Source organism: Lissotriton helveticus, chromosome 3_1 (genome assembly GCF_964261635.1).
Source record: "Lissotriton helveticus chromosome 3_1, aLisHel1.1, whole genome shotgun sequence".
NCBI classification, from domain to species: Eukaryota; Metazoa; Chordata; class Amphibia; order Caudata; family Salamandridae; genus Lissotriton; species Lissotriton helveticus.
This window is the reverse complement of record NC_136061.1, coordinates 885,072,777-885,098,003: the sequence shown is the minus strand read 5'-3', so window position 1 is coordinate 885,098,003 and position 25,227 is coordinate 885,072,777.

The window sequence follows — 25,227 nt, the reverse complement described above, 5'->3', positions numbered from 1 at the left end:
AACGTATCTGGTTAGACATGTGATATTATGTCTAATTGTGTATCTGACACCATCATGACCTTTAAATGTTTTAGTACCATGCTTACCCCAAACACACAAAGAACAGAAACCACATTTAAAGAAACCTAAGCCATGTGTAGTAAGCCAATCTGAAGCTGAATCAGGACAAGACTGCCCTTCACAAGGCTATAGTAAAAAAATATCTAAAAATCTAAAAACCACGCAACTCTTAGAGGGCTGATTATCACAGAATAACCCTGCATCTTTTTAGAATATTTAGCATCTCTCAAGGACCGGTCCCTTGTAGCATGTAAATGCACGAGGGACTGGTTCATTATCATCATAAACACTGAGTGAAAACTACTAGATGTGATATTAGTCAAAATCAAAGAGGCTGAATACCATCTGGGCAAGGCAGAGCGTGAACATCGCACGGACTGCCATTATGGCGGTCGTGCCGGTCCCCGGGGGGGCTCAGGGGAGGTGGGGCGGGTCACGGTGCGCACCGATGACGCGGTGTCCCACCTGCCCAGAGCAACCAATGGCTGTGCTCGGTGGAGACGTGAACCGGAAGCACTGTAGTGCTTCCGGTGCATCACGATCCCAGGATGTTGGCGGCAGGCCGGTTCTGACTGGTCTTCCCTGCACCCCCCCTTAAAAGGGGGAGAGAGGAGCCGGAACAGTCTTTTGTTCTTTTGCTCCCCCAGGTCCTCGGGCCATCAGTGGCCCATAATCTTATCCTATGCAAGCTTACTCCGGTGGAGACATTCTAGTTTACTGGGATCTGGGGCTGCCAGTCATTGACCTTGCCATAGGCTCTAGCAGGGACACGCAGAAAGTAAAGTATATACATGCTTAGATTACGGTAGGAATGGCAATGTCTAGAAACATGTTGTTAGCCAAGTGACATTGTGTATCTATATCTGTATCTGGACTTTCTGCGTAATTGTACATAATGTAAATATTAAATAATGTTTTTTATTATGCAATAAATACGGCGGGGGGTTACTCCCCCTAATCCAAAAGAGTGTGGTTTGAGATGGTTGCCTTGGAGGAGTGAGGGAGTCCTCGTCTAAGGGCGGTCTTGGGTCTTAAAGTAAAAGGGGACTTAGGCGGTACCAGGCCATATGGGCAAGAAGGAGCGTGAACATCGAGCGTGCTGCCATTATTGTGGTTGCGCCAGTCCCTGGGAGGCCGGGGGAGGTGGGGCAGGTCACCGCGCAATGATGACATGGCGCCCCACCTCCCCAGAGCAACCAATGACTGTGCCTGGTCAAGGCGTGAACTGGAAGCACTTTAGTGCTTCCGGTGCATCACGATCCTAGGACGTTGGGGGCAGGGCAATTCTGACCAGTCTGCCCAGCGCCCCCCCTTAAAAGGGGGATTGGGTAGCGGGAACAGTCTCTTCTTCTCTCACTCCCCCAGAAGGCGCATGGGCCATCAGTGGCCCATAATCTTGCTTTTCCCCACCCACCATACCCTAAGGCAGGCAGTTCAAATGAGTGTTGCTGTAAAGTGTTTTGCCTTTTGTTCTTGAATATGTTCAATGTGGAATTTGTGATGAGTTTGGAATTTTGTAATAAAAGTGTCAAGATATGTTGTTTTCAGTTAAAGGTAATTTGAATGCAAAATTGTGTGGTTAACATTTTGTAAACTAGTAATAAAGTGGTAGCATATGTAGTTTTCAGTTAATTTTAATTGATAAAATATGTTGTGACATTTTGTAATATATAATAAAAGGATCAGTATATGGTGATTACGTTGCAGGTAATATTGTCGTATTTTAGATTGTGCGTCCTTGGTCAGGCGGTAAGGTCATGTTTGATAAGCATAGTCTTCGGTCCTTAGCGACCAGCACCATGTAACTCCAGGGGCAGTGACAGCCGGTCAGTATACTGAAGGGGTGGGGGGGTCAAAGAGAGTCTCTCTTTCCAGTAGGCTGATCGGCCACCCTCGCACGCGCTTGCGCATCAGGGCCCAGGTATGCTGAACTGCAGACCCCGTTATGGAGTTAAGGCTCAGGGCGTAGGGGGGGCCCTGGGGAAAATATCTGTCGAACAAGCTGTACCCCCTAAGCAAGCTTACTGCAGTGGGGTCATTCTAATTTACTGGGATCTGGGGCTGCCATTCATTGACCTTGCCATAGGCTATAGCAGGGACATGCAGAAAGTAAAGTATATACATGCTTAGATTACGGTAGGAATGGCTATATCTAGAAACATGTTAAGGTTAGCCAAGTGACATTGTGTATCTATATCTGTATCTGGACTTTCTGCGTAATTGTACATAATGTAAATGATAATTAATGTGTTTATTATGCAATAAATACGGCTGGGGGGGGGGTTACTCCTCCTAATCGAAAAGAGTATGGTTTGAGATGCTTGACTTGGAGGAGGGGGGCAATCCTTGTCCAAGGGCGGTCTTGGGTCTTAAAGTAAGAGGGGACTTAGGCTGTACCAGGCCATATAAAATAACCTGTACAGATTACCCTTTATAAGAAAAGACTTTAGAAAATCAACACAGATATAACTTTGCAGATGCAGAAAGATATAGAAAAATGTTCAAATGACCCCACTTATTTCTACGCGATGGCGGAATATTATAACCAAGGTAATTCTCTAGTAATCTAAAAAAGTAGCAGTCAGAGAAAAAACTCCTCAGATTCAGAGAGCTGGAGCAGTGGCAAGGATTTTATACCTAAGGGGCATGACCAGTGTCAAGGTCCACCTCCCTCATTATTTCCCCCGACCCCTCAGCTGCTCCATGCATGTACTGGCCAAGTTTATATGGCCCCACACTGCCTAGTAGCCTCTTTCAGCATAATACACTGTTTTGTTTAGAGTGTGGCTGGGGACGAGGAAAGGGAAAAAAAGAATCCAATGTACAATAGGATTATGTAAATCAATAGATAACCTGGAATATGATCAAATGAGCACAACCAGGAACCAGCAAATCAGGGACCTACTTGTGCACCTTTACTAATACACCTCCCACAGAACGTAAACTTAAATCCTCAGTAGGGGTTTAGGTTGTATTCTGATGCCTAGAGTGGACAAGCTTGGTTTAAATTGTAAACAAGCTGATATTCTTAGGAAAATATTATTAAAAATTGCTTTGCATGATCATAGAGCAACCAAGATGAGCCCACCAATACTGGTTTACATAGCACATCATACTTTCAACCCCCAATAGCATTCCATCTGAGGTGATAACACTCAAGCAGACAGTCATGAAGGAAGTTTAGTCTATTGATACAAAAACAAAAATGTTCCATAACCTAACCAGAGTATAAAAGTGGGATCTGGATGAACTTCAGAATACCATAGAATCATAAAACCAGCAGATAAGGGTTTGATTTGATTTGATTTGAATGTGTAAAGCGCGACAATTACCCAAAGGCATATCAAGGTGCTGTAGACCACTGTCCGGAGTACCTTGCTTCGCCTATAGGTGCTCAGGAGGAATACTTTATAACAAATACAGCCAGGTCTTAAGTGCCATTGTTGTGCAATCAAGGACAGCTTACAGGAAGGAATGTTTCAGATTACTTGGTGATACCACTAACTTTTTGACCATTAAATCAGACCATGCTAATACTAATGATACTGACATTTGTAAAGTGCGAACAGCTAACTCCAGCGGAGGTGTGACAGTGCTATAGCAACAGGCGGCCCGCACAGGTGGCACAAACAGCAAATCCCATGAGGATTAGTCTAAACTGAATAGACACGTTTTCGCCGCTTTCCTGAATAGTGGTTCAGAATCAATGTGTCGCATGTAGTTAGCCAGAGAGTTCCATAAGTTGGACACCCCAACCGCGAAGGATCTTCCGCCTAGCCGAACTTTCCTAACTCCTGGGATACAGAGCGAGTTTTGAGTATCAGACCTCAGAGAATGATTTTGCCTATAAGTACGTAACCATTGTTTCAGGTAACTGGGGCAGTTACCATGGATTGACCGGAATGCTAGGGTTAAGGCGTTAAACTTGATTCTTTTTGCCACTGCAACCAGTGCAGTGCTAATGACTTACTTGAAACAATACAAAACTTGGTGAAGGGTGCTGAAATAGAGTATTGGATTACAAAGCATAAGGCTGATGTTCTGGTAGTGAAAAACCCAGGGGGATGTTTATCATAGTGATGCTTCACCCTTGCACCATACAAGGGGTCTCAAGGCTAATCAACACTAAGGCTCCCGGTTTTCCGTTTAAACTGATTTTTACTTATAAATGCAGACGGAAAACGTTTTGTCTTTCATCTGTATTTATAAATATAAACGGAAAAATACTGACAAAAAGTGCTTCGCAGGTTGCTCTTTGCACATGAAAGGCGCCCTACTAAGAGGGCGGACTTTTAGCGCCACATTTGGCACTCTCCCTTCACAGGTCATTGATCAGGACCCCTGGGGGGAGCCTGGGGTAGTCATCCGCATCCAGCATGCTCTCCCCTGTATCACTTCTGGGCAGAGGTGCAATAAAAAATGTTTTGGGGGCTAATTCTTCCAGCCAAAGGGGTGAGAAAACAACAAAGCCTCGCTAACAAGTGATGTGAATGGTCTTTTAAAGACCTGTGAAGTACCCGGGTGCGGCTGTGTGTGTGCCCGGGAACAGAAAATCCTCATTATTGAACTCTATTGCATTCTTAATTTACAATTGAGTCACTCTCTTACCTAACCTCATGAGTTTAGAAATGTAACAGTCATCTTGAATATGGTAAATACCGATGTATATCCCACGAAGTCTTGTGTGTATTGAATTAAATCAAATCTGACCCAGGCTGTGGTATCGTGTGTACATCAATGTTCCCTTCAATAATGCCCACGTGACCAAGTCCTTAGCTCGTTACGGATTACATCTCATTGATATGCATTTAACTTCCTGATTGCTTCTAAATGTCTATACTGTTTACACTAAAAACTGTGATGCAAACCTGTGTCATTGAAACACGCTTTGCACAAAGCAGTCCATTTTCCTTGTAGAATACTTTTACACTGGTGACCTGTTATGCTTAGAGTTACGCTGCTTTTGACAGGCCCAGGTGTACTTTGCCAACAGAATAAGGCTTCACAAGTATTCTGCTGCTGAACTACACTTGTTTGAAAGACATGACTCAGCGATCCAGTACCTACCTAAGGGCAGTGCCTGTACTGGACTCTGTTGGCTCTTCATAAACACTATTCCAGAGGAAAACACACAAGGCATGTGCTGAAGTAAACTCTATACCTGTTTTACACTGCACTATGAGAAACCGATCCTAGAGGCGTTTTCTTTAGGCGGACCTAGGTGCGCCTCAGGTTACAAGTAAGTTATGAGTCCAGCCCTTACACAGCCAAAATATCTCTTAATCTATCCATAGATCGGGTCCCAGACAGGTTAGCTACCACTTAAGTGACAATTCTTCATTACTAAAGGATAAGATGCACAACCCATTATTTCTGTTTGATTACTTCTGCAGTTGGTTCCATCACACATTTAGCATCTGTGGGCTCCCACTGAACACAATGAACACCAATCGATGCTAGGTATGACCACTAAGGAGGTATTGGGCCTGTACCACATATATATTCCAATATGAAGGAGGATTTAGTGAAGTGTCGGCATTTCAAAAACTCTCAGAATGTATATTTCTGCCTTTTAGGGGTTGAAGAGCCTCTCTGGAGAGGGGCCTTTTCGACATCTTGGCGCACAGATGGGGGAATGCTTGTCTCTTGGTCATTTGGAGCATGTTTGGGTCTCAGGAGCCCCCCCCCCCCTCAACTTCCAGAGGCTTTCATCTTGTCGGCCAGGCCAGGTGGAGCCGCTTTGTACCTGATGCTGCAGGGTTTGGAGAGGGACTAAGCCTGGAAGGCCTGCTAGGGCAACCCGGAGAAGGCTGGGGCGATGAGGTCCCTCTCTCCCGCTGCGTACTCTCCACTGCTTACTCTCCACTCCCCTATATGCTCCACTTTCTCATTTACTCCAATCTGCACCCCCCACACACTCACCTTTTCACACAATCTCTTTTCTCAACTTTACAATTCAACCTCACGTGTACTCCCTGCCTCCACACTTGTGCGTTCCCTCACTTCACTCATGCACAGCTGGCACAAACATGGTCTTACAGCTTCTAGTCACAGCAAAGAGTCCAAGGACTAAATGGGCATTGAGTCTGATGGGCAGTGTCAGCTACTGGCAAATGTAAACAATGTGACGAACCGACCCTGTCGGGCAGTGTGAGATGCTGCCTCTGATCGACAGCATGAGAGACTGGCAATTGGGGGCATGTGAGGATCTCCCCAAATGGGCTGTATGAAGAAGGGACAGTGGGGGCGAAATGTGTAGTGGCAAGTGATGGGCAGTTTAAGAAGCTGACACAATGAACATTGTGAGAAAGAGGCTGTGGGGTTCAGAATAGTAAAGTTACACTGGTGAACAGTGTTAGAATGTGGCAAGTTGGGTAATATGAAGAACTGGGGTGGGCAGTGTGAACATCTGGCAGTGGTGGCCAGGGTGAGGAAAAGACAGTGATGTGGCGGGGGGAGGGCTGCAGCCCGTTGAGCCCTATGGGTGTTGCACACCTGCTTCTGGGTGTGTGAAGCGTCTCATTGTCTGAGAGTGCTTTGCTTTATTAAGGTGAGCTCGGCAGTGTAGAAGACTGTTGCTCCTACCTCCAGGTGCCTTCCCCTATGAAATGTGCATTTCTTTACTTGGGTCCACGCTTTCAGCGGCCCCTTGACTTCAGGTTCACTCCAGAGTAGAAGGGAGAGGAGTGCATTGCGTTATTGTGTACACATTTTCGCAGCCCCATTGTTGCAGGGGGAAACACTTTGGGCCAGTTAATACTTTTAAATGCTTTCAGTGGGTAATCCTGAACGCAGCATCGGAAACCAATTGTGATTCTGAGCATATCACTTCATTTCCACATGCCTGTAAACAATGCATATGAACAGGTAAAATTGAACTGACGCTCGGGGGAAGCTCTCCAATACCTCTGGGCCCAGTTCCATTATACTTTGTGTTGGCTCCGGGGAAGACTGTTTCCGATGCTGACACAAACCATTTTGCACCCTCCTCCCCTCAAAAATATGAACAGTCACCTTGCTCTTTAGCAAGTTATAACTAGATATTTATCATAGTGTCCGCTGGAAAATTATCTCCTCTGTTTAAAAAAAATGGAAGCAAAATCTGTCAAAATAATTCCTATGTAGGTCAAAATAATCCCCGGGAAATTGTACTTCAATGAGAAAAAAGAATGGGTTGCTCCCTCAAAGACACAGCTTGACATTTGACCTCTGTCTTTGAAGGCACATCAAATGTGACAAGAGAATAACAGGATTTAAAGGTCCCTAGGTTGTACAGCCCCACAGTAATGGTGTCCTCATGCAAGTTACACAAGGTCTGTTTAGGCCTATGTTCTCTTTAAATTATTTTGGCAACGTTTTCAGATGAATATATTGTGTTTACTTAATTTGATGCATATATAAATATATCTAAACCTATTACAACTGAGTGCAAGTGCGCAGTGCCTATTTAAATAAATGTGGAAAAATACTGGCTGCAGCATCTTCTTTTTCTTGCGACAAAAATAAACGTGGATAAATACAGATAAAATGACCAAAAAATAAATATGGATAAATACAGACGGAAATGTCCAAAAAATAAATACCATAAAACCGGGAGCCCTAATCAACACTAATGTCAGAATTATCAAGCTACGCAAGGCCACCTTGCATAGTTCTGCATCGCTTGATAAATGTAGAATAACGCAATGCAGCCCAAATCGCTGCCTTGCATTACTCTGCCCCAGAGAGATTTACCATTAATGTTGGGAATGCGTCAAAATGCTACACCTACCCAGGTGATGCGTACTAAGGAGAAATATCATTATTTCTCATCATTTTTCTACTTTCTAGTTCTTCTGTATTCTGTAGCGCACATAGAAAGAGGTAAATACCTCTCTAAATTGTTTTTGTGCAGGAAGGAAGGTATCCCTTCCTGAACAAAAACAACCCTGAAGGTGTCCATTCCTGCACAAAAATAATCCTGCAACATGGCGCAAGTGTGCCTGCACTGGTGCTAGGTAGATAAGGATGCCAACAAGGATTTGTTCAGAAGACAATTTAACAAATGAATGTCTTAATCAATTGAGATGTCCAAGCCTGACATCACAGCTTAATTGAAAGTTGTAGACTTGACTGTGTAAGAAAATAAATGCCGAAATGCAGGTGCATGTGTTTATGTCAAAGTGATATAGAAATTCAAAATCATAAGTGCAGGGGTTAAAAAAATCAGTCTCATCATACATTGACAGTGATTATTGCAGTACTTTTCTAAGTTATTGTGCCATTTGTCAATGTATGTTCAAGCCCACTTTCTAGATATACAATAGCCAGTCTCTCACAGAAGAACTAGGCTCTGAACAGAAACTCAACAATGACTAAAAAGAAAGTTGGGCTATGCTTCGACGTTTCGGTCTGTGTAGTTGTGCAACTGTGAAACCATCTTCAGAACTGTATAACTTCATGAAGATGAGGAAACCACCCTACAAATATTTAAAAAGGAACATGACTAATATGGTCAATATTAAAAACATGCACCCGTGGTGGAGTGAGCTGAATCCACTCCAGTAAATGTGAGGCTAGAACACCATCACCAATTAAGAAATTTGGTAATCTTGACAATATTAGGTATAGCAAGGTGACTGTTGAAGATATAGAATGTATTAATGTGAAAAAGATATTTAAAAAGAAGGTGGATAATAATAAAGAACTTCACCAAACTCCATATGTTAATCTCTTTTAATATGGATTGCATCCGGAGATTTTATTCCTATTAGGTCAGTCAAATAATGACTGAGACGGGTAAACAGCCATAGCGCTGCTATTACAACGCTGCTTTTACAGCGCAATTCGTTACAACGACTTGCGCTGCAGAACGCTGTTGGATAGGGAATTGTTTAATTTTCTATTCCAACACCTTCCCTATTGTAACGTGGGTTGGAGTTGGAATAGAATATTAAACTATTCCACTATCCAGCGCTTACAGCGCAAGTCGTTGTAAAGACTTGCGTTGTAAAAACAGCGTTGTAATGGCACGCGGGGTAAAAGCCCGCGTTGTAATGTCATACAACCACTGAGACGACTTGTAATGTGCACTGTCAAGAGATCAGGCAATTAAGAGATCTGAAAATGATTTAAAAAATTAATTAATGCTAGAACGGGTTGCATCTTAATTAGGCAGAAGGTGCAATATTTACAACAAGAACTTTTGCTTGGTCACAATATAAATTGTGTAGTTGGAATTAAATGCTGGAGACTTTGCATGTGTTTATGCTCTGAGAGAAACAAGGGACAAGGGAAGACACTTTAGTTTAATCAAGTTATGAAACAATTAGAATAATAAATAAAGTTGTGCATCCTCATGGTTTACATAAAGGCTGCATGAAGGGCTTTAAAACAAAGCAATGGAAGGCGACGTCTACATTGTCAAATACATATTGAGCACGTTATGTACATAGGCTCAAAATAGGCAATATCCCGAGAAAGTCCTTCAGACAATCATTGCGGTGTTGTCGCATGAAATAAAACGACTTCCACGCCGTAATCTTTAGTGCAGCCAAAAAGCAACTCTAAACTGCATTAAATATACATGTGGACCATGTTATAAAATAAAGTGTCAGGTTGCAGCTTGGAGAAGCACCATGGATAAACTAGTAGGTGACTTTCTGTACAATGTGGCATCCGAAAACATAACAGGCAATCAGGCAGTAAATGATTTAGTCATCCCATGCTTGCTGCAGGAGACCACGCAAAAGTACAGCCGTGGCCGCTGGACTAAAAAGCTGACACAAATTGACTCACCCAGTGAGGAGTCAATGCGCTGGCACTTGCAAATAAAGAAAGAACGCATATCAGCGCGAAGCACAAATTCCACCTTTCTAGTATAGAGGGGCATACTATCAAGCACGGCGTTGACATTATCGCTGCTTTAACAGCAGAAAACTGGCGCTAAAGCGGCGATAATGGGCTTGATAATACGCCGTAGAGAATTCCCATAGAAGCCCATGTTCACACCAGAACATGGGCTTCTATGGGCATTCACAAGGACGTATTATCAAGTCCATTATCGCCGCTTTAGCTGCAGTTTTCTGCCGCTAAAGCGGCGATAATGTTAACTCTGTTTCTTGATAATATGCCGTCCTGCTCAGCATTCAACATTAGTTGGAAGCCTCTGGAGACTGCAGAAATCAGCTGAGTTACATGTGGTAAACAACGGGAGGCCTAACTATAGTCGGCCATATTGGGGGGAAATATGACTAAAAGTCGGCAATTCATATGCTTACAAAAACACAGAGCTAACCACAAAGTCAAGAATCTTGTAGAGTATGAGGAACTAGAGAGAGGACTCTGGTCGGCCATATTTGCAGTATGCTGAGATCAATATATCTCCTCGTATCGAAAAAACGGGTCAAAAACTCTCTTGCATGTCGAGGGGAGCTGTTATTAGAGTATTAGAGTTAGAGTTGTACATAGAGAATAAAAGACGAATTAAGAAGCAAATTAAAAAAAAATAAAGAAGCTGTGTCCTATTGAACTGAGAGATGTTAGTGAGACCAGGGTGTGCCATATTCGTCGTATTAGGTAGTGTTAAGTATATATATTTATATAACTTACACTAATTAATAGTTGAACACCAGAAGAGTGATATGCTAACCTGACAGATTAATATGTCCAGGTAGGTTGTTGCCATGATATATATATATCAATTGTGTCATATGATATAATTAATAGCACAGAATACAAATTATATTCCTGGAATAGGATCAAATTGCATCACAAGCTTAAAAGAAACCTGCATATTAACATGATGAAAAACCGTTTACTCACATCAAGGTACGTACATGATTATTACGCCATTTGATTAGAGATGCTATTGTACAGACATATGGATATTAACTTAATCAGAGATCGTATCGCCATAGTAAGGTATGTACATAATTAACCATTTCATAGGATAATATTATTTTAGGATCTCTTATATAGAACTATCTGACAGCAGACATTGTAGGATATTCAAATCATAACTGCTCTGATACATTATACGACACATTTGTAATGCAGAGGACGTGCATTAAAGAGTCATCCAGAGTTTTGAATTGTGTGTAGTGTTCGACCTTTGAGGTATGTTCAACTTGGCATCTGATTCTAGACTGATGCTGAACTATACGTTTCTGCACGGGTTGAGTTATCCTGCCGATATATTGTAGGCCACAAGAGCATTCAATACAGTAAATGGCGTTGCTTGTGTTACCGTTTGAAAAGTTTTTTTACAGTTGATTGTTGACCATTCATGCAGACATTTTTTTTTAATGTTTTTACTGTTTTAGTTGTGCTGTAATCTATACAGTTATTGCATTTGTAGTGGCCAAAAATAGATGCAAGTTGAAGCATTTGTTGGATCGTTGGTGGTGTTACTACAACATGTGCTTCGACCAGTCTGTCTCTTAGCTTAGAGCCTCTTTTAAAAACAAATAACGGTTTCTTATGGAATGTTGTGTTTCCTGCCAAAAGGCTCCAATGTTTACACATGATTTTCTTTATTTTACAATGTGCCGAAGGTAGAGACGCATACTAGACCTGATTATCTAGGTAGTTCTTTAATCTTTAGGGGGCTTCCTTGTTGTGCCATGCCCTCTTCAGTGACCTCCGAGGGAGTCTGGATGGATGCCCTTAGGCTATGAGATTTTCTATCAATTTATGTGCCTCTGAAAAAGAGTTGTCTTTTTCGAAACTGTTTCGTCTAAGACAAAAAATTGCCCAAAGGGGAGATTGTCTATTAGGGCCTGGGGGTGATGGATGTTGAACATTAGAAGTGTATTTCTAGCAGTTGGTTTAGTAAATAAAGTGGTGTGTTTGTTTGTTATCTTCTGTCTTGATAGTGTTATCAAGGAAGTCCATACTTTGTTTGTTGCATTCAACGGTGAATTTCAAGTTAGGGTTCAGACAGTTGATCCAATTGTGGAATATCAGTAGGCATTCTGTTTCACCATTCCATATTAAGAAAATATGGTCTGTATTTTGCATCCATTTACCTCTATGCCATCTGCATTGATTGTCAATATAGTATCTGCGTTTTACCTCAAAGTTTGTAACATAGATGTTTGCTATGTCTGTTTTGGTGCTAGGGAGCCAAAAGTGCCACAGCACTAGGGAAGGACAGGAATACTCCTTATAATGTCAAACACGGCACAATAATGCCCTTTCGCGCAGCAGTGTGGCTTGCTACATTGCGCTGCATGAAAAATTGATACATATGCCCCCCAACAGCTCATTTACACACATTGTCGAATTGCGTCCTAGGACATCCTATAGTCTGAGGAATGGGCCCTGTTTTGGAGCCTTCTTCAAAATTCTGTGACTGGTTTCTTTGTCCCCTAGTAGGAACGAGGCTGTCAAACTGAAAGGACACTATGCATGCTCAATCTGTTGTCAGACATGTATTTTGACCTCACCAACAAACTCATGCTGGGTCTTGATACTGAATCCTTGTATACCAGCATTCCCCAGGAAGAAACTCAATGACTCACTGAGGCTTAGCAATTCAGGCTGGACTGTTCCCATGAGTAACAGGGTCAAGACTGATTTGCATATTGCTTGGTCTGAACTGGGGTGACGAAGTGAGCTAAAGAACGATGATGAGTTCGACCCAGATCTGGGAGTGAGTGTATGAAAGTGTCAGTGCTCCATCCATCATCTCCTTGTGTTTACTGAGGAGCTCCGCAAAAAATTACTATTGGGCCAGGTCGATGAAATCCGCTCCATTTGCAGAGTGTATCGAGTTTTCCACACTCCATGCTCCGTGGAGCACATGAAGTTCCAAAAAACTCTACCCCGCGAAGCAGAGTATTTAACTTGCTCGCACTCGCCAACGGTAAGTTGGCGAGTGCGAGTGAGGAAAATCAAACACTAGACCACTTCCAAGTGAGATTTCTCAATGAAGGCGGTCACAGAAGGTCGCAACCGATCGCATTGAGAAACCATCCGTTCGCCTTGAGGGAGCTGGTGCGCGAGTAGAAAATCTACTTAGGCGGCAGAAAGAAGCAGCACCCTCTTGCGCTGCGAATGGTGCCGTACATGCTAATTTTCTAGCGCAGGACAAACAGCCTGTGCTAAAAATCAGCACGAATGGTGTGAGCTAATGAACTCCATCGCTTGCAGAACTCCGTGCAATGGAGGTTTTTGGTCAATTCGCGGAGTTATCGGAACTCCGTGAACTCCACCCAGGCCTATTTACAATGACATAATATGACACCCATACAATTGATTAATGAGTCTGCACGTTTAGCCCTCACAAAGATGCTTTTTGGATTTTAATTTGCAAATTACCAATCGTTCCATGGTACTTCTACAGGCAGCACCTTTCCCCCGAAGTATGGCTTGGTGCTATGTTCCATAATGCACTCACTATATGGCTTTGTTTCACCCTCCTCTCTCACTACTTTGCAGGTGCCTTTTCGCACTATTTCCTCATAACCCACATTCATCCAATGCATAGCAGAAATATCTTCATTCGACTTGTTTGTGATTGTGAAATTTTCCAATATTATCCAAATCCAATAGCAATCACTCTGTGGTGGGTTCATTCATATTATAATGGTTTCCCTTTTTGCCCCGCCACAATGCATTTGCTTCCTCATTGCGCTTCTGCAGGGGACTAAAATCCTCTTGATCCTTATATTTGTGGTCATTTCGTGTCATCTCTGTATTTGAGCGGAGCATCCTCTCTTTGCACGTATTTGGCGTGTGTGTCCCTCCTCAATACCGAAGAGTGGCATACAAATAAACATTTCTGTGACACGTTTTTCTGCAGAACTTTTTTGGTGTTAGAACATGGCAGACAGAAATGTACGATTTGTGGTGTGTAGTACTGAAAGCTAAACGACGAGTGGTACATCAGACAGTGGTTGGGTTCCACAGCTGAAGTGCAAATCAACGACCTCCTTATTAAGAGTGAGAAATTCTAGTCACTCCATCCCAATTGCCCTTAGACGGTACAAAAGGGGTTGGTGATGGATGGAGCATCTGAATCAATCAAACACTCACACCCAGTCAAAAGATCTGGGTTTAATCCATCACCGTTCTTTAGCCCACTCTGCCACCCCAGTTCAGACATGGCTATATGCAAATCAGTCTGACCCTGTGCCTTATGGGAACAGTCCAGCCCGAACTGCCAAGCCATGTCTTCCCTGAACCGTAAACAAGCTTACGGCCAAAAGCGGAACAAAAGGGGTTGGTGATGGACGGAGCATCTGTTCCCATGAGACACAGGGTCAGATTGATGTGCATATAACCATGTCTGAACTGGGGTGGCAGAGTGGGCTAAAGAACGGTGATGGATCAAACCCAGATCTTTTGACTGGGTGTGAGTGTTTGATTGGTACAGATGCTCCGTCCATCACCACCCCCTTTTGTACCGCTTTGGCCGCCATAAGTGTGGCAGGGTATGTTCAGACGTGAGTCCCTTGCTCACTTTGCCACTGGATTCAAGCAAGCCGGGCTGAAGACGGCTGTAATGCCAGAAACCGGTCCTCGGAAGCTTGTTTCCAGTCCAGAGAAGGCATGGCTTGGCAGTTCGGGCTGGACTGTTCCCATGAGGCACAGGGTCAGACTGATTTGCATATAGCCATGTCTGAACTTGGGTGGCAGAGTGGGCTAAAGAACGGTGATGGATCAAACCAGATCTTTTGACTGGGTGTGAGTGTTTGATTGGTACAGATGCTCCGTCCATCACCACCCCCTTTTGTACCACTTTGGCCGCCATAAGTGTGGCAGGGTATGCTCAGACGTGAGTCCCTTGCTCACTTTGCCTCTGGATTCAAGCTAGCCGGGCTGAAGACGGCTGTAATGCCAGAAACCGGTCCTCGGAAGCTTGTTTCCGGTCCAGGGAAGGCATGGCTTGGCAGTTCGGGCTGGACTGTTCCCATGAGGCACAGGGTCAGACTGATTTGCATATAGCCATGTCTGAACTGGGGTGGCAGAGTGGGCTAAAGAACGGTGATGGATCAAACCCAGATCCTTTGACTGGGTGTGAGTGTTTGACTGGTACAGATGCTCCGTCCATCACCACCCCCTTTTGTACCGCAATTGCCCTTAGAGCCTACATAAAATTATCCTAAAACTACACAAGCACAAATTTAATTTGTACCAATTTTGACCGGATTTTTACATCATGGCAAATAATAGGAAACGTAACTTCAGTTTTTCTCTCATTTTGTTCTTGCTCTTACCATCTGATACAAGCTGGACAAGCATTTCAGTTTACTTGCTGAGCTCATAATCAGCTGATTCGGAAAAATAGACGTAATCATAGTTTGTGCACACTTTGGCATATTCACCACATTCCCATGTGTTACCGACAGCGATATTGCGTGTTGAGTGTATAGACTATTGTCGGTTAACTTTATTCACCATATGACTCCCAATGTGGTCTTAAAATTGTGCAAATAAGTGAATCCGTTACTATAATTGTGCTGTCAGCTCATCGCATTTCTTTAACTGTACTAACAGGGTTCACTCAACCTTTTTCTTTTTTTCCTTTTACTTTCTCTGCGTGGTTTTGTCTGTGCATGTTGGGTAGTTATGATGAAATCAACCGTACATGTACGAACTTCACTGATTCACGTAAAGCCCCAACCGTCTGGACAGAAATACGTACCCTGTTTAATAGATAGAAAAAAGAAATAAAAAAAATAACCATAATAAAATTAAACAAATAAGCGCATGGGCCTTTATTTTTTCTTACAAGACCTTCCTCAATGCCTCATTGGTACCAGTGTTTTTCCACAATTGGTTCTGCCCACTGCCTCCATGGCAAAGCACAAAGACAGACAACAGGGAGTGAAAGACGAGAGCAAGCCAGCCTTCCCCAGGGACGATCTGTGGGCTGGCCATCTCTCCAGAAAATGTTGAAAAAACTGTATGAAATGGTGCATTTTGTGCTCCAATTTTACCTTAAATTTGCAAAACTTTCATAGGTCTTCAAAGAGGGTTCAATAGATATTTCATTGCTTTTATGGTTCGGTTTGGGGAAAAGGAAATAATTGGAGTATGTGAAAAGGTGCTCTGTACTTTATTCCACTAGTTTAAATCAAAGATTAAACTTATGTGTATTATTATGCAACAAGATAAATGATAAAGGTGTAAAAACACACTATGAACACTTTAATACATCCAAATAAGTATACATTTGAAGAACAAACATGTAAGTGGTGGGTATTGATGGAGCGTAAATTTCATCTGAGGGCTACATTTATCAATTCTCACTAGTTAAAGATCATTGCGGCAATAAATACTTGATGAAGACATGATAACCAGTTACGTCGAAAAGCGTGAGAGATACATTATGCGTCCTAAAAGCATGCAGTGTTCTAACACAATGATGCAAAAATGTAAACAATGAGAGAAATAAATGAGAACTACACCTTATTGCATACACAGAGAGAAAATAAAACAAATTCTAACATAGAGAGTTTGTGATAATAACATTTACATGTGCTTTAAAGTATGAAAAGATATAAACCTGCATTATGAGAGTATAATAATGAGAATTGCTTATTTAGAACGATTTGACATAGTGCAACCGTGAGTTACTGTAATATTTATCCAAATTACATGTATCTTAGAGTGACATGTTAATGATTTGTTTTGAAAATAACAACGTGGAAGTTATGCTCATAATGAATATGTTAAAAGTACATTATACTGATGCATAGTTTTTAAAGAAAACTATAACTGAAAATAATACACACAATCTAAATGCCTTTTTGAAATGTGTGATTAGTAATAACGTTGAACGGAAACAATTTAGCTATTAATAAAGGCCTTAAATGCTATTCCTATCCAGCGCAAATGTAAAATCATATGGAGCAGTCACTTCAGCCACAGTGAGAATCTTTTGTGAAGTTTCTTTTTTATATTGGTTAACAATGGACTCACTTCTTGCTAAGAAACATACTGGAAAGAAATGTAACAATATTATTGCAAACCTGGGGAAAGGCGCCTGCGAACGGATGGACTGTGAACAAAGTCATGTTTCATCTACTTTTGTGGAAGTGATGGAAGAGTAATACAGTTGAACCTAATTAATCTAATGAAATTGCAAAAGTAATACTTAATTGTTCTCGTTTTTTTCTTGATTCACCGATCCATAAACAGCTCATCATGACTGACCAATGAGAACCGCATGCACTGATAAATCTGATACATTAAGGGGTGTAAACCAGGAACTTTTGAGGTATAAGTGCCCCATCAGAGGAGAAGTCGGACTGATTGTCACTTTCATTTTCCCTGCCTGGCATGCTGTCAGACTGACTTTCGATTCCTATTGAATTCCTTAAACTTCTCCCATCTATTTTGGGTGTTGAAGTCCGTAAACGAACTGTCTTTTTAATGCTTTGTACTGTGCTGTGAGGTCACATGTAATAGAGATTTTATCATTAAATCAGATTTGAAATGCAAATTCTTGAACTGTCCATCCAAACTGAGGTTTTTAGATAAATATTTTGAGGAATATCTTTATTGAATCTGTCTCTTTCTTTTACACAAATTTCTTGTTAGGAAATATACCAGTGTCTGGAAATGCAATGAAATGGGTTTTTGAGATAACAATTATTTTATTCCAGGTCCCCATAGAATAATTGTTCCACGTTCCCAAAGTATCTTAGTCCCTGTTAGCTCAATAAAAATAACTATTAGTAATATGGCACAGACAGGAAAGGATGAGGACCAAACACACCCTGTTCTCTACAACTCTGTTACACTTGTGCACCACCGTAAATTTCATCTGAGGGCTACATTTATCAATTCTCACTAGTTAGAGATCATTGCGGCAATAAATACTTGATGAAGACATGATAACCAGTTACGTCGAAAAGCGTGAGAGATACATTATGCGTCCTAAAAGCATGCAGTGTTCTAACACAATGATGCAAAAATGTAAACAATGAGAGAAATAAATGAGAACTACACCTTATTGCATACACAGAGAGAAAATAAAACAAATTCTAACATAGAGAGTTTGTGATAATAACATTTACATGTGCTTTAAAGTATGAAAAGATATAAACCTGCATTATGAGAGTATAATAATGAGAATTGCTTATTTAGAACGATTTGACATAGTGCAACCGTGAGTTACTGTAATATTTATCCAAATTACATGTATCTTAGAGTGACATGTTAATGATTTGTTTTGAAAATAACAACGTGGAAGTTATGCTCATAATGAATATGTTAAAAGTACATTATACTGATGCATAGTTTTTAAAGAAAACTATAACTGAAAATAATACACACAATCTAAATGCCTTTTTGAAATGTGTGATTAGTAATAACGTTGAACGGAAACAATTTAGCTATTAATAAAGGCCTTAAATGCTATTCCTATCCAGCGCAAATGTAAAATCATATGGAGCAGTCACTTCAGCCACAGTGAGAATCTTTTGTGAAGTTTCTTTTTTATATTGGTTAACAATGGACTCACTTCTTGCTAAGAAACATACTGGAAAGAAATGTAACAATATTATTGCAAACCTGGGGAAAGGCGCCTGCGAACGGATGGACTGTGAACAAAGTCATGTTTCATCTACTTTTGTGGAAGTGATGGAAGAGTAATACAGTTGAACCTAATTAATCTAATGAAATTGCAAAAGTAATACTTAATTGTTCTAGTTTTTTTCTTGATTCACCGATCCATAAACAGCTCATCATGACTGACCAATGAGAACCGCATGCACTGATAAATCTGATACATTAAGGGGTGTAAACCAGGAACTTTTGAGGTATAAGTGCCCCATCAGAGGAGAAGTCGGACTGATTGTCACTTTCATTTTCCCTGCCTGGCATGCTGTCAGACTGACTTTCGATTCCTATTGAATTCCTTAAACTTATCCCATCTATTTTGGGTGTTGAAGTCCGTAAACGAACTGTCTTTTTAATGCTTTGTACTGTGCTGTGAGGTCACATGTAATAGAGATTTTATCATTAAATCAGATTTGAAATGCAAATTCTTGAACTGTCCATCCAAACTGAGGTTTTTAGATAAATATTTTGAGGAATATCTTTATTGAATCTGTCTCTTTCTTTTACACAAATTTCTTGTTAGGAAATATACCAGTGTCTGGAAATGCAATGAAATGGGTTTTTGAGATAACAATTATTTTATTCCAGGTCCCCATAGAATAATTGTTCCACGTTCCCAAAGTATCTTAGTCCCTGTTAGCTCAATAAAAATAACTATTAGTAATATGGCACAGACAGGAAAGGATGAGGACCAAACACACCCTGTTCTCTACAACTCTGTTACACTTGTGCACCACCGCTAATCAGGACTTAAAACCGGTTTCAGACCTCTGTTCAAGGTTTGCATTGGTCACTGAGCTGAGACTCAGTGCCACCAGGAGCCTAGGGGGTGGCCATGTTAAAAACATTGTTTGCCTGATGGTTTGAACAGCTTCCAAGGTTCAGAAAGCCATGACAGGGAATCCGCAGCTTAGAAGTTTTAGTGATTTTACTTTTTAATATCCCTTTTGTCAGAACTCAATGAGGCAACGTCAATTGAAAGATGACATCAATAGAGCTAGAAATGAGTACCACTGGTGGGAAAGAATAGAGAAATGTATCATATGGCTGTCTGTATTCACCTCTGGACACTATTGTGCTTCAGTATCAGTACTGTAAATATTATAAGACAAGAGCTATATGGCAGTGGCTCTCCACATATGTCCAGGACTGCTAGATCTAGGGTAGCTTTGTGGAGGGTCCACATAAGAGACATCTGCAAACAATTAATCTGCACAGGGATCATCTATGTAGTCCTTAAATATTCCTATGGCATGTATCTGACCATATAAAACCTACATAGGACATTCCTGTTATATGGGCCCTTACAGAACCATCTATGGAGATTAAACCTTAGAAGAAATTAAAGAAATGACGCTCTGGTTAGATTATTACAAGGCAGTTAGGGCTGCCCGCCAACAATAAAAACACAAAACACTATTGAATGTTGCACTAGTACAGATGTGTGTAAATCTTAGCAGAAGGACACAAATAAGGAACATTGACACAGTTGTGAGTGGATTACATGATCATTTTGCATGGGAGCAGCAGGGATTAAAGTGCCTCCCCGGAAATGTGAGTTGTTGGTATTGAAATGGCAGGACTACAAGTAAGGATTGTGGTTCATCAATGGTACATCTGTCAGGTACAGTACACTGGATGAGGTCTTAAGATACAGATTTTTTTAGATTGAAGTCATGATACTGTGAACATACATGAGTTTGAGCCCAGAAAGACTGGAGTAGAGATCTTGAAAGTGCCAGTAATCAGACAAGACGCTGTTCGCAGAGATTGCAGAGGACCTGCACCTACTCTCTTGCTCTGCGCCTTACTGTAATCATAAGCAGCAGTACTGGTTAGTGCACCACACTATGCTTTCCTTGCACAAGATCAGTGCAGTACAGTAAGTACCCTAAGACAAGAGAGGGCGATGGTCATTGGCAGGTGGTGGACATGTCATCATGTCAGAGGATTCCAGCGGCAAAGCCAGTAGGGGCCCTCTGTGGGAAACCCATGGTTCACCAACCTCTAAATGGTTGAGGGAACAACAAGATTAACAGAACGCTGAATCCTTCATTGTATTGCAGATGCATTGTACCTTTTAAACACTAAATGATTCTCTCAATGTTCTTTTTGCTAATGTTTCAGAATCTTTTCTTAGCTCGTCATCAAACATTGCAACTTTTGCTTATAACATGCTCAAACTTAGGGCCATATTTAAAGTTTTTCTGGCAGCTCGTTGATCACTAGAAAAGTGTAGGTAACAACCTTGGATGCACTGGCAGACCACTGTCCGCCATTTTAGAGGTCTCCACATATCTGGTCCTATATAGTAGACTATTCAGACTTTTGAAGTAGTAGAAATAAAATGGTATTTTCTACATTAATTCACAGGTGCCCTAAGAAGAGCTTCATTAATCCCAAAATTACACACTGGATGAATAAAATGGATAGAGGGATAAAGATGGACATTCAAGTTTATAAACAGGATACATAATATGCAAGGTAAAAGAACTTCTCTCCATAGATCACTCTAACTACTGTGCATAATAGGGAGACTATAAGAGCGTCAGTGAATGAGGGTCGATATACCTGACCTTAGCCGGCGACCATGCGGCTGAGGGCAGAAATAAATACCATTTAGGAAGTCAATGTAACCTTGTAAGCTGCATCTCCCACCCTTGAGGTATCCCTGGATAACATTTGGGGTTCAATTTACAAGTTAAGATGTTCGATACTGATTGGGTGCAAAGCCACCTAGACCACATACCTGAATCAAGGAAACATCACAGGGTGTATTGTGTATTTCTGTCTCGAACTCCTGTGTCACATTTTTCTACTCCTTAACATCTCCACTGGTCCTGACAAAACATCATAGGATCCACTAGGGACCGATTAGGCGTGAAAAATGTTGACCAATTAGACCTGATTATCCATTTATCACCACTTTTCACCACATTTTGCAAAAACAAACAAACTCTCCTCATTGATAGCAGGATCACAAGTTAAATATATCTTATGGACCAAAGAATAAATACCTCTGAGGGTACCAGCACGGTATTTTCAACCCACCTGCACAAATCCCCACACATCCGCACTCACCACTTTTCGGCGTTCCTCAAAAAGATTTTTGCCAAAGAGTCCTTTCGCGGAGCTGATGGGGAACTGCAGCGCCACCCCAACGAGGAGCAAAAAGGCCAATGATGAAGCATGACACCCTGATGGGTGTGTGTGGGCAACTCTCCAACTAGGAGGAATTCCTCTCTATCCAACCTTCAACCACTAAGGAAGATAGGCACCTCTTCACCTATACTTCATGCCGCTGAATGGGCGAACCATTATAGGAACAGTTACACTCCAGTGATTGACATGGGGGATTAGTTGCCAGGAGGGTGGCTGGAGGCAGTAGCATGAGATAGCAGGAAAAAGGAATATCACGTGGATTAGGTAAGGTGTGGTGGGTAGGGAAGAAGGGGGGTGCAGAAAGGGTGGGAGCAGGGAAAACAGAGGCACAATGTGAGGCAAAAAGCCAAAAACATGGGCACAGTAAGAGACAAAAAGGTGAGAAAATGGGAGAAAAGCAATGAAAAACTCCAGCCAAAAAACAAAATAAAGGCAAAAAAGTGGCACAATAAAAGAGATTAGGCAGACAAAAACACTGGAACAATAACAAGAGAAATGCTAAAAAACAAAGGCACATTAAGAGAGAAAGTCTAAAGACAAGGGGTCATATGTACAAATTTTAGGAATTGCGATTACCTAATTGCGATTTTGTGCAAATCACAATTTGAAAATTGCTATTCCTAATGTATGAAACACATTAGGTTTTATTTAGGAATTCCTAATGGGGTCGCAGTAGACCTACTTCATGCATATTAATGAGGTAGGTTGCAATTTGAAACCCATTGAAAATAGCAGCAGTCACAGGAATGGTGGCCTGCTGGGGTCAACAGACCACAGCATCTTTGAATGCTTTTTAATAAAGCAATTTATTTTTAAATGCAGCTGGTTTTACTTCAAGGAAAACGATGGATTAAAAAAAAAAAAAACATTTAAGTTTCATTTTTTTGTGGCAGGCGCACTTCCTGCTCTTAATAACTATTAGTTTCATCATTTACAAAGGGGAAGGGATCCCGTGGAGAACCCTTCCCATTTGCAAATGGGTACCATCACCCTTAAGTTGTGGGTCAAAAATTAATGTTTGGCGACCGTAATTTGGTTGCTAAATATTCATACCACTGTGATTCTGTATTTGGAAGGGACGCCCTTAACACACTTCCGTTCCAAATACTGAATCAGTATGTATGTGTAATTCAATATTGTGATTCGTCATGACTTACAATTTGTTCTTTGTACATAAGAAAAAGTATTTTTGCAGTCAGAAACAGCCCATCATACCATTTCTGACCACAAAAATGGGTTATATATAATGACCTAGGTCACAGTGAGAGAGAAAGGCTAATTACATGGGCACAGTAAGAGAAAAAAGGCAGATAAAAATTGGTGGCACAAAACGGTCAAAAGTAAGTGAAAAGTAGAGAGATAGGAGTGAGGCAGGAGCCTTCAGGCAGTGCAGCCTCTTCTTACCCACCCTTTGGTAATTGCTTAAAGTTGTGTTATATAGCATGTTCCTTCTCTTTCCCACCCTGAGACAAATTGTGCAAGTGAGTTTTAAAATTCAATAGCATGTTCCCTGTTCTTACCTTCCCTTTACATTACTGAATGATTGGCATAATATATCTTTTGCATAGCTATACATTATTTCTGATTTTCGTTATTGAGAGTCTTGTTGTGTTCAATCTATGGATCATGACGATTTATGAAGTTTAGATAAAGAGTTTAAAACTTTCCCAAGTCTGTGGTTATTATATGAGTGCAAATGTAATTATCCTATTATTCTAACTCCCTGATCCAAAACGTTACAGGTACCAGTGACAAGGATTGGTAAGTCAATGGTATAGGACCTAGTAGGTAAAATGTCTGGTAGTTAGAGCGTAGGTTGCCTGATTTAAGAAATGTGTAATTGATTATGGGCCCAGGTGAGTATGGTAAATTCCTAGTCGGGTGACCTGCGCGCTCTATCAATATAACTCTAAGGCATAAGCATCATCAACACTTGTTGAGTTGTTTAGATAATTTAAGCAGGCCAGTTAACTGTCTAGCACACCCTTACAAAAACAAGGCAAACTGGGAATATTATAACAAATGTAGGGCACTATTTTAGGGATGTGGCACATGGCTTTGTGCAAGTCACGTCAGCTTTAGAAAATATACAAACCAGCAACATTTCAGGCCTGTAGATTTTGGCATAGGGAAAAGGCTTCAAGCCTAAGTAGCCTATCTGTGCATGACGTAACAAATGTTAAATGTTATGTAACAAGGGCCTAACAAAGGCCCCAGCAGTGCAGGGGGCCTGTAAACACAGTACCCTGGTCTGAGAGCTCCTGAGTGAGTACAGAAGAGTTCCCCTCTATATGCTGTGCTGGGGGTTGGGGGCATCCCGTTTTTTACGCCACTGTATGTAGACATAAATCTAGTACTGATGTGTCAGGCACTCCACAAATACTACTGCATGGAAAAGTAGCGCGAGTAGAGGAAGAAGAAATTAATAACATCATTTATATTTATGAGCCATGTTTTGAAATATAAACTTCAAATAAATAAATATATATATATATATATATATATATATATATATATATATATATATATATATATATATATATATATATATATATTACCTACTGGCAGTCGCCAGTAGGTATATATAGTTAGGATTTTTTCCCAATGGGATTTTTGAAAATTCTATGTCTAATAACTTTGGCGTTTGTGGACGGAATTGGCTGAAATTTTCAGGAAAATGGAACATTTTATTTCTGAGCAGTCCCTGGAAATTTAGGGGGGGGTTCGTCAAGGGGTGGCCGAGAAAAAAGGGGGGTCCCAAAACGTGTTTTTCCCATGTTAATTTCCATAGGGCGGTTGGCCTCACTTTTAGGCCGAACGGCTGAATGGATTTGCACGAAACTTGGCAAAATTGTAGGGACTGTTAGCCCGATGTGCCTTTGCTAGGTCTCAATATATGTGCTCCAGTGGATTTTGAGAAATTACGTTCAAAAAAAGATATATATCTGTAAGCGTGCTCCAGGCAGCGCTCCGGTTCGCGTACCTGACGCGTAACGGAACTTCGCGTAGCGAAGCTGATTGGCTCTCCGGTGTCTGTCAACATTCTAAACAGTCCGGAGCGGCCGCCATCTTGTCTCTCGGTAGGATCGAGAGACAAGAGGAGGCCAAAACAAAGGGGGAAATGACCATAAGGGGGCATAGTAGATCCTCCCTGACCCCCTAGGTTTGATGTGGAGGCTTTAAAAGGGCCCCGCGAACCGGGAAGCGTTCTGGGGAGCGTACTATAAGGAAAAAAGAATGATAGACTTTTCAAATACTGTATGTTAATTGATTGTTGGTTTTGTTGATTATTTTTTAATTTCTTTATTTTTTAAGCAATTATTTATTATTGTGATTGTGTTTCAACATTTAATAACATTTCTAACATTTCACTGTCTGAAATGTCGTCATTTTCATTGAGCATAGCTTGTAATCTCTGAGTGTGTAAAATGTCCTCATTTTGAAGGAGGT